We start from the raw sequence: 14879 nt of genomic DNA on the forward strand, positions 1-14879 counted from the left end.
GTAAGCATTTTGCTGTATTTGCTTGATCATGTATTTATGTATCCACTCTTTTTTGTCTTCATTCTTGGTACATTTTAAAGTAAGTTGCAGACTTCCAGTACATGTCACAATGTATCATTTTGGACACCACAAAAATTGAGTTGGAGATAAACTTTGTGTGATTATAATTAACCTCTAAGAGTTATATGTGAATTCACCATAAATCCTAGGTCATCGTTAGAAAGATCCATTGCTATGAAAATCCTCTGAAAATTAATGCATATTTTGGGTATCTTGTGTTCCTTTCCACAGTACTTTTAGCTATCCCAGACCTCCATCATACAGACAACCTTTACAATTTCTGCCATTTTCAAGTACTATGTGTAATATTATTTTCTTATTTTCTCTAAACATTTTCTCTACTAAATTATTTATTAATTTTATAATTTTATTATAAGATAAAATTTATTATTATAAATTTCATATTGTTACCATAAAAGGAAAACCAGTAATCATTTGTCATAAAAAAGTTAATCTCATCTATTTTTTTCAATACACTAAAACAGATTCATAATGTACACCTTAGCATGCATACTACATTTGGGGAAATGCTGAATGACAGTGCCTGTTCTTTCCAATTTTCTTACCAGAAATATTGGGACACAAGCAAAGTCAGAGCTGCCTTGAAAGTTGGACTCATAGATAACACCAGGGAGGGACAAAAACATCACATCCAGATTTGTGAAAGTCTCATCTTGATGATGGAGAAAGCTGAAGGGTTTCCTAGCAGCGCTAGGAAGGGTCTGTCAGCAGCCTGTCTGAGATATGTCCTAGGTGGGGTCCATTCTTCATGAGCCCTATGCTGCCAACTCCAGTGGCCCTGCAGGCCCCATGCTGGCAGGAACGGAACCAAAGGCAGTCCTTGCAGCTGGGGTTCCCACTTTAGGGTCTTTCAGGGCTGTGGCTCTGACCACAAGCACAGTTTTCATTTTGTTTCCTCTTTTAACCCTCTCCTGCCAGCGTCTCCTTCCCAACTACATCTGTGCTAGCATGTGTTGTAGGAGACCGCCACCACACCCATCTTTCCCTCCTGAAATTAGAGCCTATTATAGGAACCAGACACATGGAGATAAAAATAGCAGATAAGGTAAGCTGGAGGACTTCCCTGGTGGTCCAGTGGTTAAGCATCTGCCTGCCAATGCAGAGAACACAAGTTCAATCCCTGGTCTGGGAACGTTTAATGTGCTGCAGGGCAACTAAGCCCGTGTGCTGCAACTACTGTGCTCTGCAACAAGGGAAGCCACTGCAATGAGAAGCCCACGCACCTCAACAAGAGAAAGCGCACGCAGAGCAACAGAGACCCAACACATTTAAAAATAAATAATGTTTTTTAAAAAATTTAATGTATACACACACACACACACACATATTCTAGCATTAGTAAACTGGAGAATGTGACTTTGGTCTGTAGTGAACTGGGCTTCTTTCTACATCCCTGTGATCTGATCCCCTCAGTCAGTCCCTGGCAGCATTGGTAAAAAAAACAAGCCTCTCCTGGCAGAGGTGGAAGCTGCCAGAAACATAAAAACATCTGCATATTACCTAGTACCCACAGGCTGGCTGTGTGTGTGAGGGAGCAGAGAAGGCACCCAGCCAGCAGGCTCATGTCCTGCTCAATCCCACTCAGGTGAGTCTGTCTTCTTGTGACTTGAACAGTAAGTTAGGGGTAGAGAGAAGCTGAAGCGTTCCTCTCCTGCCCTGTTCCCTTGAGAGGTGGGGAAGTTCCCTCCCTTTCCTGGAAACAGGAGAAGAACAGGATGTTATCGCCCAATAATTACCTTCTATTGCTTCCTATTCTAGTGACCAAATGTCACAGGATGAACTTAGGGACCCTTCATCAAATGCAGCAGGAAATAGAAATGCTGAATGGCATGTTGGCAGCCAACAACACTATGCAAAGATTTTCCAGGCAATTGCTAGGAAATCATTGTCATTCGGCACCCTGGTTAATCTACACAGTGGCCAAAGCCGGGCATATTCTTGCCTCTCTTGATCAGTCCTCGTCTCCTCAAGCCTCTCAGGCCATGTGCCAGCTCTGGTGCCTCAAGCCTCAGGGGCCCAACCAGTCTTGCCCTCCCCTCCCATGCCCAGCACAACCTGCTTCCTCCTGCTCTGCCTCCAGGGAAAACTCACCTTCTATTTGATCCTCCAGCGTCACGGGAAAGTGTGCAGTCCTCTCGTCTGATTGAAATGCTATGGTGTTGATGGCAGGGTTATCTGTACTTTAAAATGAGAGCCTCTATTTAAAAATTAAGCCTCTTTGAAAGAGTATGCAAAGAAAATATCAGGGGAACTCTATGAGTTTCTCCCGGTTCTGTCTGTTGACTGTGGGCTCCCTTGATGCTGCTGCTGCCTCGCAAGGTCACGTTCACTTCTGGGAGCTTGTCAGCCGTTGTATGAGCCGTCTCCACTTCCCATATCTACTTACATCCTCAGCCACTGTGGAAGAATACTTAAGCCATCATCAGCTCTGCTCTTCACACAAGGCCCAAGTCATAAAGGGGCTGAGCTTCTAACAAATCACTTGATGGAAATTTTATGGAAGTCAAAATTGCATATGTAAATCAATTGCATATGAAAAGCCTAGGCTAGCCAAAACAACATTGAAAAAAGAGTAACACTGGAGAACCAATACTACCTGATTTTAAGGTGACTTATAAAATGATATAATTTAGACAGTACGGTATTGGCACAAGGATAGACAAAACATCCATGAAACATAATAGAGGGTTCAGATAAAGACTCATACATATACGGACAACTGATTTTTGACAAGGGCAATCCAGGGGAGAAAGAATAGTTTTTTTCAACAAATGTTGCTGAAACAATAGGATATTCATTTGGGAAAAAACCTTCAATAATATATCATACCATACAAAAATCAACTAAAAATGGATCATAGATCTAAATGTAAAGCATAAAAGTACAAAACTTCCAGAAAAAAACCCCAAAACCTTGGGTTATGCAAAAATTTCTCAGGTCACCAAAAATGTGATCCATAAAAAAACAAATTGCTTAACTGAAGTTCGTCAAAATTAAAAGCTTCTGCCCTTTGAAAAACACTGTTAAGAGAATAATAAGATAATCAGAGTGGGACTAAATGTTTGTATGTATCTGGTAAAGGGCTTGTATCTGGAAAACTCACAAATCTGAATAGTAAACAACAAAACCTTCCAAAATAATGAGTAAAATATGTGAACACATATTTCCATGAAAGAAGATATGTGGATGGAAAATAAGCTCAACAGTGTTACTCAATAGGGGAATGCAAATTAAAACTATAGTAAGACACTACTACATCCTAATTAGAATGGCTAATTTTAAAAGACTGACCCTGGTTCCACTGGTTAAGAATCCATGTGCCAATGCAGGGGACACGAGTTTGATCCCTGGTCCGAGAAGATTCCACATGCCATGGCGCAACTAAGCCCTTCACGACTGCTGAGCCTGACCTTCAGAGCCCACGAGGCACGACTACTGAAGCCAGGCACCTAGAGCCTGTGCTCTGCAATAAGAGCAGCCACTGCAATGAGAAGTCTTCACATTGCAACTAGAGAGGAGCCCCGCTCACTGTAACTAGAGAAAGCCTGTGTGCAGCCTTGAAGACCCAGGCAACCCTCCCCTCACCCCAAAAGAAGGTTGACCCTGCTGGTGAGAATACATAGGAACTAGAGCAGCCATCACTGCTGGTGGCAGTGTAAAATGGTTTGTAAACATTTGGCAATATCTTAGAAAGTCAAACATACCCACACCACATGATCCAGCCATTCTACTCCTGGATATTTATCAAAGAGAAATAAAAGCTTAAGTCCATTAAAAGTCTTGCACAAGAATGATCATAGGAGACTAATTTGTTATGAACCCAAACAGGAAATAACCAATTCAAGTGTTCATGAACAAATTGTGATATATCCATACAATGGAATATATCTCAGCAATAAAAAGTAATGAACTATTGACACCCTCAACATGGATGTATGTCAAAAGTGAAAGAATAAGACAAAAATAAGTACATATCATATGATTTCATTTATATAAAATTCTCCACAGCAAGAGAGACCTCCACAACGAGAAGCCTGTACACTGCAACGAAGAGTGGCCCACTCACCGAAACTAGGAGCTTCCTGGGGGCTCAGCGGTAAAGAATCCACCTGCAGTGCATGGGCCTCAGAAGATGTAGGTTGGATCCCTGGGTCTGGAAGATTGCTTGGAGGAGGGTACGGTAACCCACTCCAGTATTCTTGCCTAGAGAATCCCATGGACAGAGGAGCCTGACAGGCTACAGTCCATAAGGTCACAAAGAGTCAGACACAGTTGAAGTGACTGAGTCTGCACTCACCACAATGCATGGAAGAGACAGCGCAGCCAAAAAAAAAAAAAATCAATCTTTAAAAGAATAAAATATATACAGTGTATTTCATGTAAATTATACCTTAGTAACACCCTTAATTGTGTACATGTGCAACTGTGTATTGTACCTATGAGACTCATGTAGCACAATGTTCTAAGATTCACAGTATAATATTGCCTGAGAGCAGGAACTCTGAAGCCAGTCTTGGTTTGTGTCACTACATTTCTTGGGCTAGTAACCTGATTTTTCTGTCTCAGTTTTCTTAACTGTAATATGGGGATGGTACCCACTACCTCACAGAATTGTTGATGGGATTAAAATATATTAAAGCATTTAGGAGAGTACCTGATGCTGTAGTAAGAGCTCATGAAATGTTAGCTATCATTATTAGTAGTGTGGCATCAGTGTACAGTTTTCAGCAGTAAATAGAATCACTGTCAATCATAAAGGCCCATTATAGAACACTCAATACAGACCTCTTACAAGTGAATGTCCCTTTGCTTCAAAAAAAAATCTCAAGTGATGAATATAATAGATTCAAGGGGATTAGCCATGTAGTGATCGTCATTAAGGGCTTCCCAGGTGGCACTAGTGGTAAGCTTCCTGCCAATATAGAAGACATGAAAGGCGCTGGTTCGATCCCTGGGTCGGGAAGATCCCCTGGAGAAGGAAATGGCAACACATCCCAGTACTCATGCCTAGAGAATCCCATGGACAGAGAAGCCTGGTGGGGTATAGCCCATGGTGTTACACAGAGTCAGACACAACTGAAGCAACTTAGCACACAGCACGATCTTTATTAAAGTAGAATGCTAACTCACTTCTTGTCTCCTATTCCACTCCTAAAAAGGATTGGAACGGGGAGATTTTCTTAGATTATCCAGATGGTCCCTAAATATAATCACAAGTGTCCTTATAAAAGGTCAAGGGAGGTTTGACTGCAGAATTAGTGAAGGGCAGTGAGGGTAGGGGGGGCGTCCAGTGTGTCTCAGCAGTAAAGAATCTACCTGCCAATGGAGGAGACCCAGGAGATGTGGGTTGGATCCCTGGGTCGGGAAGATTTCCTGCAGAAGGAAATGGCAACCCACTCCGGTTCATGCCTGGGGAATCCCATGGACAGAGGAGTCTTTGGTGCTGCGGTCCTTGGGGTCGCACAGAGCTGGACACAGCTGAAGCCGCTGAGCACACAGCACAGCAAAGGTGGGAGAGGAGACGAGTGACGTGCTGTGAAAGAGGGATGCCGCAGCCCCCAGGGGAACGAGGAGCAGGATCTCCACTGCAGCCAGGAGGAAGCAGCCCTGCCTGGATTTCAGACCACAAGCCTCAGTTCTGACTTCTGGCCTCTTCTTCTTTCTTTTATTGAGTTGCCAAGTGGTGTCTGATTCTTTGTTACCATGTTACCATGGACTCTAGTCCCCCAGGGTCCTCTGTCCATGGGATTTTCCAGGCAAGAATACCAGGTTGCCATTTCCTTCTCCAGAGGATCATCCTGACCTACAAAAGAACACATTTTCATTTTTTTAAGCTGCTAAGTTTGAGAAACCCTCTTTAACTCCTAACTTAACCTGCCTACATCTTCAGGCCTTAATTCAAAAGGTGCTTGCTCAGAAGCAGCTAGAATAGATGCCCTCCTGCCTTATGTCTGCTGCTTTTGACCTGTGATTCTTCACCCTGGCTGTGCATCTGATCTTTTACAGTCATCGCAGGCCATTGTGACATGCAAGCCAGACTGAGAACCACTGCTCTAGGCTGGGTTCTTCGGACTAGTTGGTAGTAAGAATAGAGCAATCTGGGCATGCGCGCATGCACGCTCAGTTGCTTCAGTCATGTCCGACTCTTTGTGACCCTTTGGATTGTAGCCCACCAGGCTCCTCTGTCCAGGGGATTCTCCAGGCAAGAGCACTGGAGTAGGTTGCCATGACCTCCTCCAGGGGATCTTCCCAACCCAGGGACTGAACCCTCGGTTCTCTTATGTCTCCTGTATTGACAGGTAGGTTCTTTACCGCTAGTGCTACCTGGGAAGCCCAACCTGGGCATATCCAAGCTTAGAAGACTGTTTTGCAAATGCTTGCAGGTCTTTGTTCCTTTTTAAGACACATTTACTTGAGCAAGAACTTTGATCCTAAAAAAATATTCAAAGCCATCAGAAATATTTCTCCAATATCTTTTATTCTTATACATTTGTTTAAAGCCAATAGATTTATAAAAGTTGGCTTTATTTCTTTTAAATGAGAGTTTGTTTTTAAAAATTCAAATAATATAAAAGATACAAAGATGGAAGTAAAAATCATCAAGACTCTGAACATTCAAAAAGTGGTTTGGTAACATATCAGTAGCTATCCTTTCAGACATCTCAGAGTCTATATAATATTTATATAGTTTTTGTATGAAATTTTACAAAGATGGGACCGCATGTGTACTGTTCTAAAACTTGCTTTTTAAACTCAATATCATATTCTAGATCTTTCATGGTCAATAAATAAAGTTATACATCATCATTTTAGCAAATTTATAGTATTACTTTTTATAGCTTCTCAGTGATGTACATGGGCTTCCCAGGTGGCTTGGGACTAAAGAATCCACCTGTCAATGTGGAAGATGCAGGACAAACAGGTCCGATTCCTGGGCTAGGAAGATCCCCAGAGTAGGAAATGGCAACCCACTCCAGTACTCTTGCTTGGTAAGTTCCATGGCCAGAGGAGCCTGGCAGGCTACACAGTCCATGGGGTTGCAAAGTATCGGACATGACTAAGCAACCAAGCATGCACACATGAATGATTTACATAATCAATCCTCATTGATGGATGTGGAGGCTATTTCCAATGCTCCATGGTTATAAGCAGTATGGGTATGAACAATCTTGAGCACAGAGAGGCTTTTTAAGATTTAAGAGCATGGAGATACACAAGCTAGTGAGTGACTGAGTGAAGTCGTTCAGTCATGTCCGATTCTTTGCGACCCGATGGACTGTAGCCTACTAGGCTCCTCCGTCCATGGGATTTTCCAGGCAAGAATACTGGAGTGGGTTGCCATTTCCTTCTCCAGGAGATCTTCCCAACCCAGGGATTGAACCTGGGTCTCCCACATTGTAGGCAGATGCTTTACTGTCTGAACCACCAGAAGTCCACTGGGGATGCATGGGGGAGGGACAAATTGGGAGACTGGGACTGACATTTACACACTGCTGTGTATAAAATAGGTAACTAAAGAGAACCTACACTATAGAACAGAAAACTACTCAGTTCAGTTCAGTTCAGTTGCTCAGTTGTGTCCGACTCTTTGAGACCACATGTGTGCAGCACACAAGGCCTCCCTATTCATCAGCAACTCCCAGAGTTTACTCAAACTCATGTCCATTGAGTCAGTCATGCCATCCAACCATCTCATCCTCTGTCGTCCCCTATTCCTCCCGCCTTCAATCTTTCCCAGCATCAGGGTCTTTTCAAATGAGTCAGTTCTTCACATCAGGTGGCCAAAGTATTGGAGTTTCAGCTTCAACATCAGTGCTCCCAATGAATAATCAGGACCGATTTCTTTTAGGATGGACTGGTTGGATATCCTTGCAGTCCAAGGGACTCTCAAGAGTCTTCTCCAACATCACAGTTCAAAAGCATCAATTGTTCTGTGCTCAGCTTTCTTTATGGTCCAATTCTCACATTCATACATGACTATTGGAAAAACCATAGCTTTGACTAGATGGACCTTTGTTGGCAAAGTAATGTCTCTGCTTTTTAATATGCTGTCTAGATTGGTCATAACTTTCCTTCCAAGGAGGAAGCATCTTTAATTTCATGGCTGCAGTAACCATCTGCAGTGATTTGGAGTCCAAAAAAAAAAAAAAAAATAAAGTCTGCCACTGTTTCCACTGTTTCCCCATCTATTTGCCATGAAGTGATGGGACCAGATGCCATGATCTTAGTTTTCTGAATGTTGAGCTTTAAGTCAACTTTTTCACTCTTCTCTTTCACTTTCATCAAGAAGCTCTTTAGTTTTTCTTCGCTTTCTTCCATAAGGATGGTATCATCTGCATACCTGAGGTTATTGATATTTCTCCCAGCAATCCTGATTCCAGCTTGTGCTTCATCCAGCCCAGCATTTCTCACGATGTACTCTGCATATAAGTTAAATAAGCAGGGTGATATATACAGTCAAGACATACTCCTTTCCCTAGGTGGAACCAGTCTGTTTTTCCATGTCCAGTTCTAACTGTTGCTTCCTGACCTGCATATAGGTTTCTCAAGAGGCAGTTCAGGTGGTCTGGTATTCCCATCTCTTACAGAATTTTCCACACTTTGTTGTGATCCACATAGTCAAAGGCTTTGGCATAGTCAATAAAGCAGAAGTAGATGCTTTCTAAAACTCTCTTGCTTTTTCAATGATCCAGTGGATATTGGCAATTTGATCTCTGGTTCCTCTGCCTTTTCTAAAACCAGCTTGAACATCTGGAAGTTCATGGTTCATGTATTGTTGAAGCCTGGCTTGGAGAATTTTGAGAATTACTTTACTAGCGTGTGAGATGAGTGCAATTGTGTGGTAGTTTGAGCATTCTTTGGGATTGCCTTTCTTTGGGATTGGAGTGAAAACTGACCTTTTCCAGTCCTGTGACCACTGCTGAGTTTTCCAAATTTGCTGACCTATTGAGTGCAGCACTTTCATAGCATCATCTTTTAGGATTTGAAATAGTTCAACTGGAACTCCATCACCTCCACTAGCTTTGTTTGTAGTGATGCATGGTCACCATCACCCTGATACCAAAACCAAAGACAACACAAAAAAAGAAAACTATAGGCCAATATCACTGATGAACATAGATGCAAAAATCCTCAACAAAATTTTAGCAAACAGAATTCAGCAACACATCAAAAAGCTCATACACCATGATCAAGTTGAGTTTATTCCAGGGTTGCAAGGATTCTTCAATATATGCAAATCAATCAATGTGATACACCATATTCACAAATTGAAGATAAAAACCATATGATAATGTCAATAGAAGCAGTAAAAGCCTTTGATAAAATCCAGCAACCATTTATGATTAAAACTCTTCAAAAAATGGGCATAAAACGAACCTACCTCAACATAGTATGATAAACCTACAGCAAACATTCTCAATGGTGAAAAACTGAAAGCATTCCCCTAATATCAGGAACAAGACAAGGGTGTCCACTTTCACCACTATTATTCAACATAGTTCTGGAAGTCCTAACTACAGCAATCAGAGAAGAAAAAGAAATAAAAGGAATCCAGATTAAAAAAGAAGTAAAGCTCTCACTGTTTACAGATGACATGATACTGTGCATAGAAAACCCTAAAGATAGTATCAGAAAATTACTAGAGCTAAACAGTGAATTTAGCAAAGTTGCAGGATACATAATCAATACACAGAAATCACTTGCATTTCTATATACTAACAATGAAAAATCAGAAAGAGAAAGAATCAATTCCATTCACCATTGCAACAAATAGAATTAAATATCTAGGAATAGACTTACCTAAGGAGACAAAAGAACTGTGCACAGAAAATTATAAGACATTGATGAAAGAAATCAAAGACGACATAAACAGATGGAGAGATAATCCCTGTTCCTGGGTAGGAAGACTCAATACTGTGAAAATGATTATACTACCAAACACGATCTACAGATTCAATGCAATCCCTATCAAATTACCAATGACATTTTTCATAGAACTAGAACAAAAAATTTCACAATTCATATGGAAACACAAAAGACCCTGAATAGCCAAGTAATCTTAAAAATAAAAAATGGAGCTAAGGAACCTTCCTGAATTCACATTACACTACAAACCTACAGTCATCAAGATAGTATGGTACTGGCACAAAAACAGAAATAGAGACCAATGGAACAAGATAGAAAGCCCAGAAATAAACCCATGCACCTATGGGTACCTTATTTTTGACAAAGGAGGCACGAATATACAACGGGACAAAGACAGCCTGTTCAATAAACAGTGCTGGGAAAACTGGACAGCTACATGTAAAAGAATGAAATTAGAACACTTCCTAACACCATACACAAAGATAAACTCAAAATGGCTTAAAGACCTAAGTGTAAGACCAGATACTAGGAAACTCTTAGAGGAAAACATAGGCAGAACACTGGATGACATAAATCAAAGCAAGATCCTCTATGACCCACCTCCTGAGTAACAGAAATAAAAAGAAAAGTAAACAAATGGGACCTGGTTAAACTTAAATGCTTTTGCACAGCAAAGGAAACTATAAGCAAGGTGAAAAGACAACCCTCAGAATGGGAGAAAATAATAGCAACTGAAACTGACAAAGGACTAATTTACAAAATATACAAGCAGTTCATACAACTCAATGCCAGAAAAACAACCAACCCAATTAAAAAGTGTGAAAAAGACCTAAACAGACATTTCTCCAAAGAAGACATACAGATGGCTAACAAGCACATGAAAAGATGCTCAACATCGCTCATTATTAGAGACATGCAAATCAAAACCACAATGAGAATCACCTCACACTGGTCAGAATGGCCATCATCAAAAAGTCTACAAACCATAAATGCTGGAGAGGGTGTGGAGAAAAAGGAATACTCTTGCACTGTTGGTGGGAATGTAAATTGATACAGCTACTATGGAAGACATATGGAGATTCCTTAAAACACTAGGAATAAAACCACCATATGACCTGGCAATCCCACTCCTAGGCATATACCCTAAGGAAAACAAAATTGAAAAAGACACATGTATCCCATTGTTCACTGCAGCACTATTTACAATAGCTAGAACCTGGAAGCGACCTGGAAGCGACAGATGCATGGATAAAGAAGTTGTAGTACATTTACACAATGGAATATTACTCTGTCATAAAAAGGAACACATGTGAGTCAGTCCTGATGAGGTGGATGAACCTAGAACCTATTATACAGAGTGAAATAAGTCAGAAAGAGAAAGATAAATATCATCTTCTAGCGCATATATATGGAATTTAGAAAAATGGTACTGAAGAATTTATTTACAGGGCAGCAATGGAGAAACAGACATAGAGAATAGACTTTTGGACATGGGGAGAGGGGAGGAGAGGGTGAGATGTATGGAAAGAGTAATATGGAAACTTAAATTACCCTATGTAAAGTAGATAGCCAACGGGAATTTACTGTATGCCTCAGGAAACTCAAACAGGAGCTCTGTATCAACCTAGAGGGGTGGGATGGGAGACAGATGGGAGGGAGGTTCAAAAGGGAGGGGGTATATGTATACCTATGGCTGATTCATGCTGAGGTTTGACAGAAAACAACAAAATTCTGTAAAGCAATTATCCTTCAATAAAAAAAATACATTAAAAATGAAAACAGTATATACAATGTGAGATTTAGATTGAGTTTTATATTTTTCTTTATGGATGTTGACTATTGAACAGAATTTGTTGAACATTCCTTCATTGAACTGCTTTTGCATCTTTGTAAGAAATCAGTTGGACATATTTGTGTGGATGAATTTCTGAGTTCTCTATTCTGTTGCATTGATCTGCGAGCTTCCCTGATGGCTCAACCAGTAAAAATTTCTCCTGCAATGCAGGAGAAAGAGGGGACACCTTCAATTTTCTCTAAAAAAAAAGTCATGCAGTGCTATTTCAGCTGCATTCTGTTCTTTGAGGCAACCAACAAAGACCCACTCAATTTCAAGGGGAGGGGAAATAGAGTCTATCTTTTGAGGGGATGTGGCAAGGGTTTTGAAGAGTTCATGGGACCAGATACATTGCTGTGGCCATTTTTGAAAATTTATTCAACCACAGCAGAAGCTTGTCATGGTTAAATCTCTGAAGCTTGTAAGTGGTTCAGAATTCTTTCTGACTCCAAAGCCCTGACTCCGATCCAGATATTCCTCTTGCTTTGTGACTGAGAACTATTAACAGCACATTGTCAATTCCTTTTTAGTCTCTAAACAAGTTCTTACGAGCACTGTTCATTTTCCTGTAGGAAGACCACATGTGAACTACTAACTTTAAAAGGTATGCAGATACTATTGTGGCTTCCCCAGTGACTCAGTGGTAAAGAATCTGCCTGCAATGCATGAGACACAGGTTCTATCCTTGGGTCGGGAAGAGCCCCTGGAGGAGGGCATGGCAACCCACTCCAGTATCCTTGCCTGGAGAATCCCATGAACAGAGGAGGCTGGTAGGCTACATGCATGCAGATACTCACTATTGTGCTGCATTAGGTAGTGATCCATTTTAGAGCATTTTTGAATTCTTGGTAGCTTTTTTTTTTTTAATTTAGCAGCGCCAGTCTTAGTTGCAGCACATGGGATCTTTCATCCTCATTGCAGCTATGGGATCTTTAGTGGCAGGCTGTGAACTCTTAGTTGCAGCATGTGGGATCGAGTTTCCTGACCAGGGATCAAACCCAGGCCCCCCGCATTGAGAGTGCAGAGCCTTAGCCACTGGACCACCAGGGAAGCCCTTTGGTGGTTTTTAATCCATGGAAAGGGAATAGTGTTTTCCAGGAAGCAGACATCAGAGAGAACCCAGCATAGGTGGAGAACAGCATAGACGGCAATGTCTGGAGGGGAAGACGGGAAGGCAGATCTGTGAGAGATAGGCTTAAAAAGTAAGCAGGGCTGTGTCATAAGCAGGCAAAGAATTTAGACCCTGTCCTGAAACTGATGAGTGCCAACCATCGAAGTATTTTAAGTCAGGAAGTGATGGAGTCCAGATTTGGTTGACGTGGGTGGGAGTGAGAGGAACATATGAAATGTCTTCTGACCTATCAAACAGGTAGCTCTCTTTCCCAAGATAAAGTCTAATTTTCCTCTTTTTCCTAAGTTTCAGACTTTAAGACCCATTTAATTGCTGTTGTTCAGTCGCTAAGTAATGTCTGACTCTATGTGACCCCATGAACTGCAGGCTTCCCTATCCTTCACTATCTCCAGGAGTTTGCTCAAACTCATGTCGGTTGAGTCGGTGGACTGTTAAACCAAATTAATTGGCTACTAACATAGATAAATTGTTTACATCCGGTGAGGTAACAGGATGGAATATCTTGGCTAGTTGAATGTTAATTAAACACTGTAAGGAGTTATAATGCAATAAAATACACTATAGTAAGCATAAGTAAACTTGTTTTGATGATTCAAAAATCACTTTAGAATCCCAAAATTGTTCACCATCTATTATTATTATTGTTCTACATACTCATGTTCAAGGCACTTAAACTTTATAAGAAACTTTCATATGTTTTATCTGACTATAATCTTTATGATCATTCTGTGCAATGGGTATTATCATCCTCATTTAATAGATGAAGAAATGGAGGATCAGAAAGGTTATTTGCCCAATATTACAAAGTTTGAGTGTGGCTGAGTTTAAACTCTACATAGCTGTCTCTATACCTAATGACAACCAGAAAATTATTGTTCTGTCCTAGAGAGACAACATGCAGGCTGTATCCTACTGATATTCGAATGGATCTTGAAATTGGTCCCTAATAAACCTCTAATAATAAATCCTTAATAGCAAGACTTTTTTGGTCTTATGTTGTCAAAAGTGTTCACTGCAGAACTAGAATGCACTGAAGTTCTAGTTAAGGGTTGTTAGGATTCTGGATAACTGAGTTTACTCTGTTTTCTTAATTTATTACATTTAGATCCATACAGCCAAGAAACTTCATGAAAACTGAAAAATTATTGTCAATCTCAAAGGCTAATTTAGCTTCTTTATTCAGGCTGACATAAAGTGGGCACTTGCCATATATTATATTTGATTTAGAGTTTTTTTTTTTTAGAGTGGTTTTTTTTAAGATAATTGTTTTTCTTAAAAATATGATTTCACAAAAGGACTGGAAATGTATCTTAGTTGACAAGGAATAATATGAAATCTCACATCTATCCTTCCCCTCTTTATTTTTTTTCCTTCCCCTCTTTAATAAAAGATTAAAAACAGTTTAGAATATCACATGTACAGGTGACAGAGAAATCTTATTTTTTGCCCTTTGGAACACTGGCATTGTTGCAGAAAAACACAACCTATATTATTTACCACCCACGCTGCATATGTTTTCAATGTCATATTTGTGAACCAGAAAGCATTTTGAAGCAATTACACAATATTTTAAAAATCATTATTGTCTCCATATACTTCCATGGCTGGTTTCTTTGATGTTTGGGGCTCTACTCTGATGGTGCGAAGTGGTTTTACATGAGCCTGTGACCCTCAAGGAGCTCAGCAGCTGTGGAAGGAGTGAATTCATCACACAGGGTTTAATTTGCCCTTCACTGAGATATTCAATTTCCGTCGCAGGGGCCTTGCTCAGTCACATAGTATCTGACCTGGCAATGGCAGCTTAGCAACCAGGTGGAGAGAGCCTACCCCATGCAGGCTTTGGATGCAGGGCGCAGGGAGTTAATTATTTACAGCGGCGGATTACTACTGAGGCTGCGGAAGCGGGCCTGGGCCATGGTCTGCTGGAGCCAACGGCCTTTTCATGCGCACCCAGACGGCATGTTT

The sequence above is a fragment of the Muntiacus reevesi genome, chromosome 1 (genome assembly GCF_963930625.1).
Source record: "Muntiacus reevesi chromosome 1, mMunRee1.1, whole genome shotgun sequence".
Taxonomy (NCBI): domain Eukaryota; kingdom Metazoa; phylum Chordata; class Mammalia; order Artiodactyla; family Cervidae; genus Muntiacus; species Muntiacus reevesi.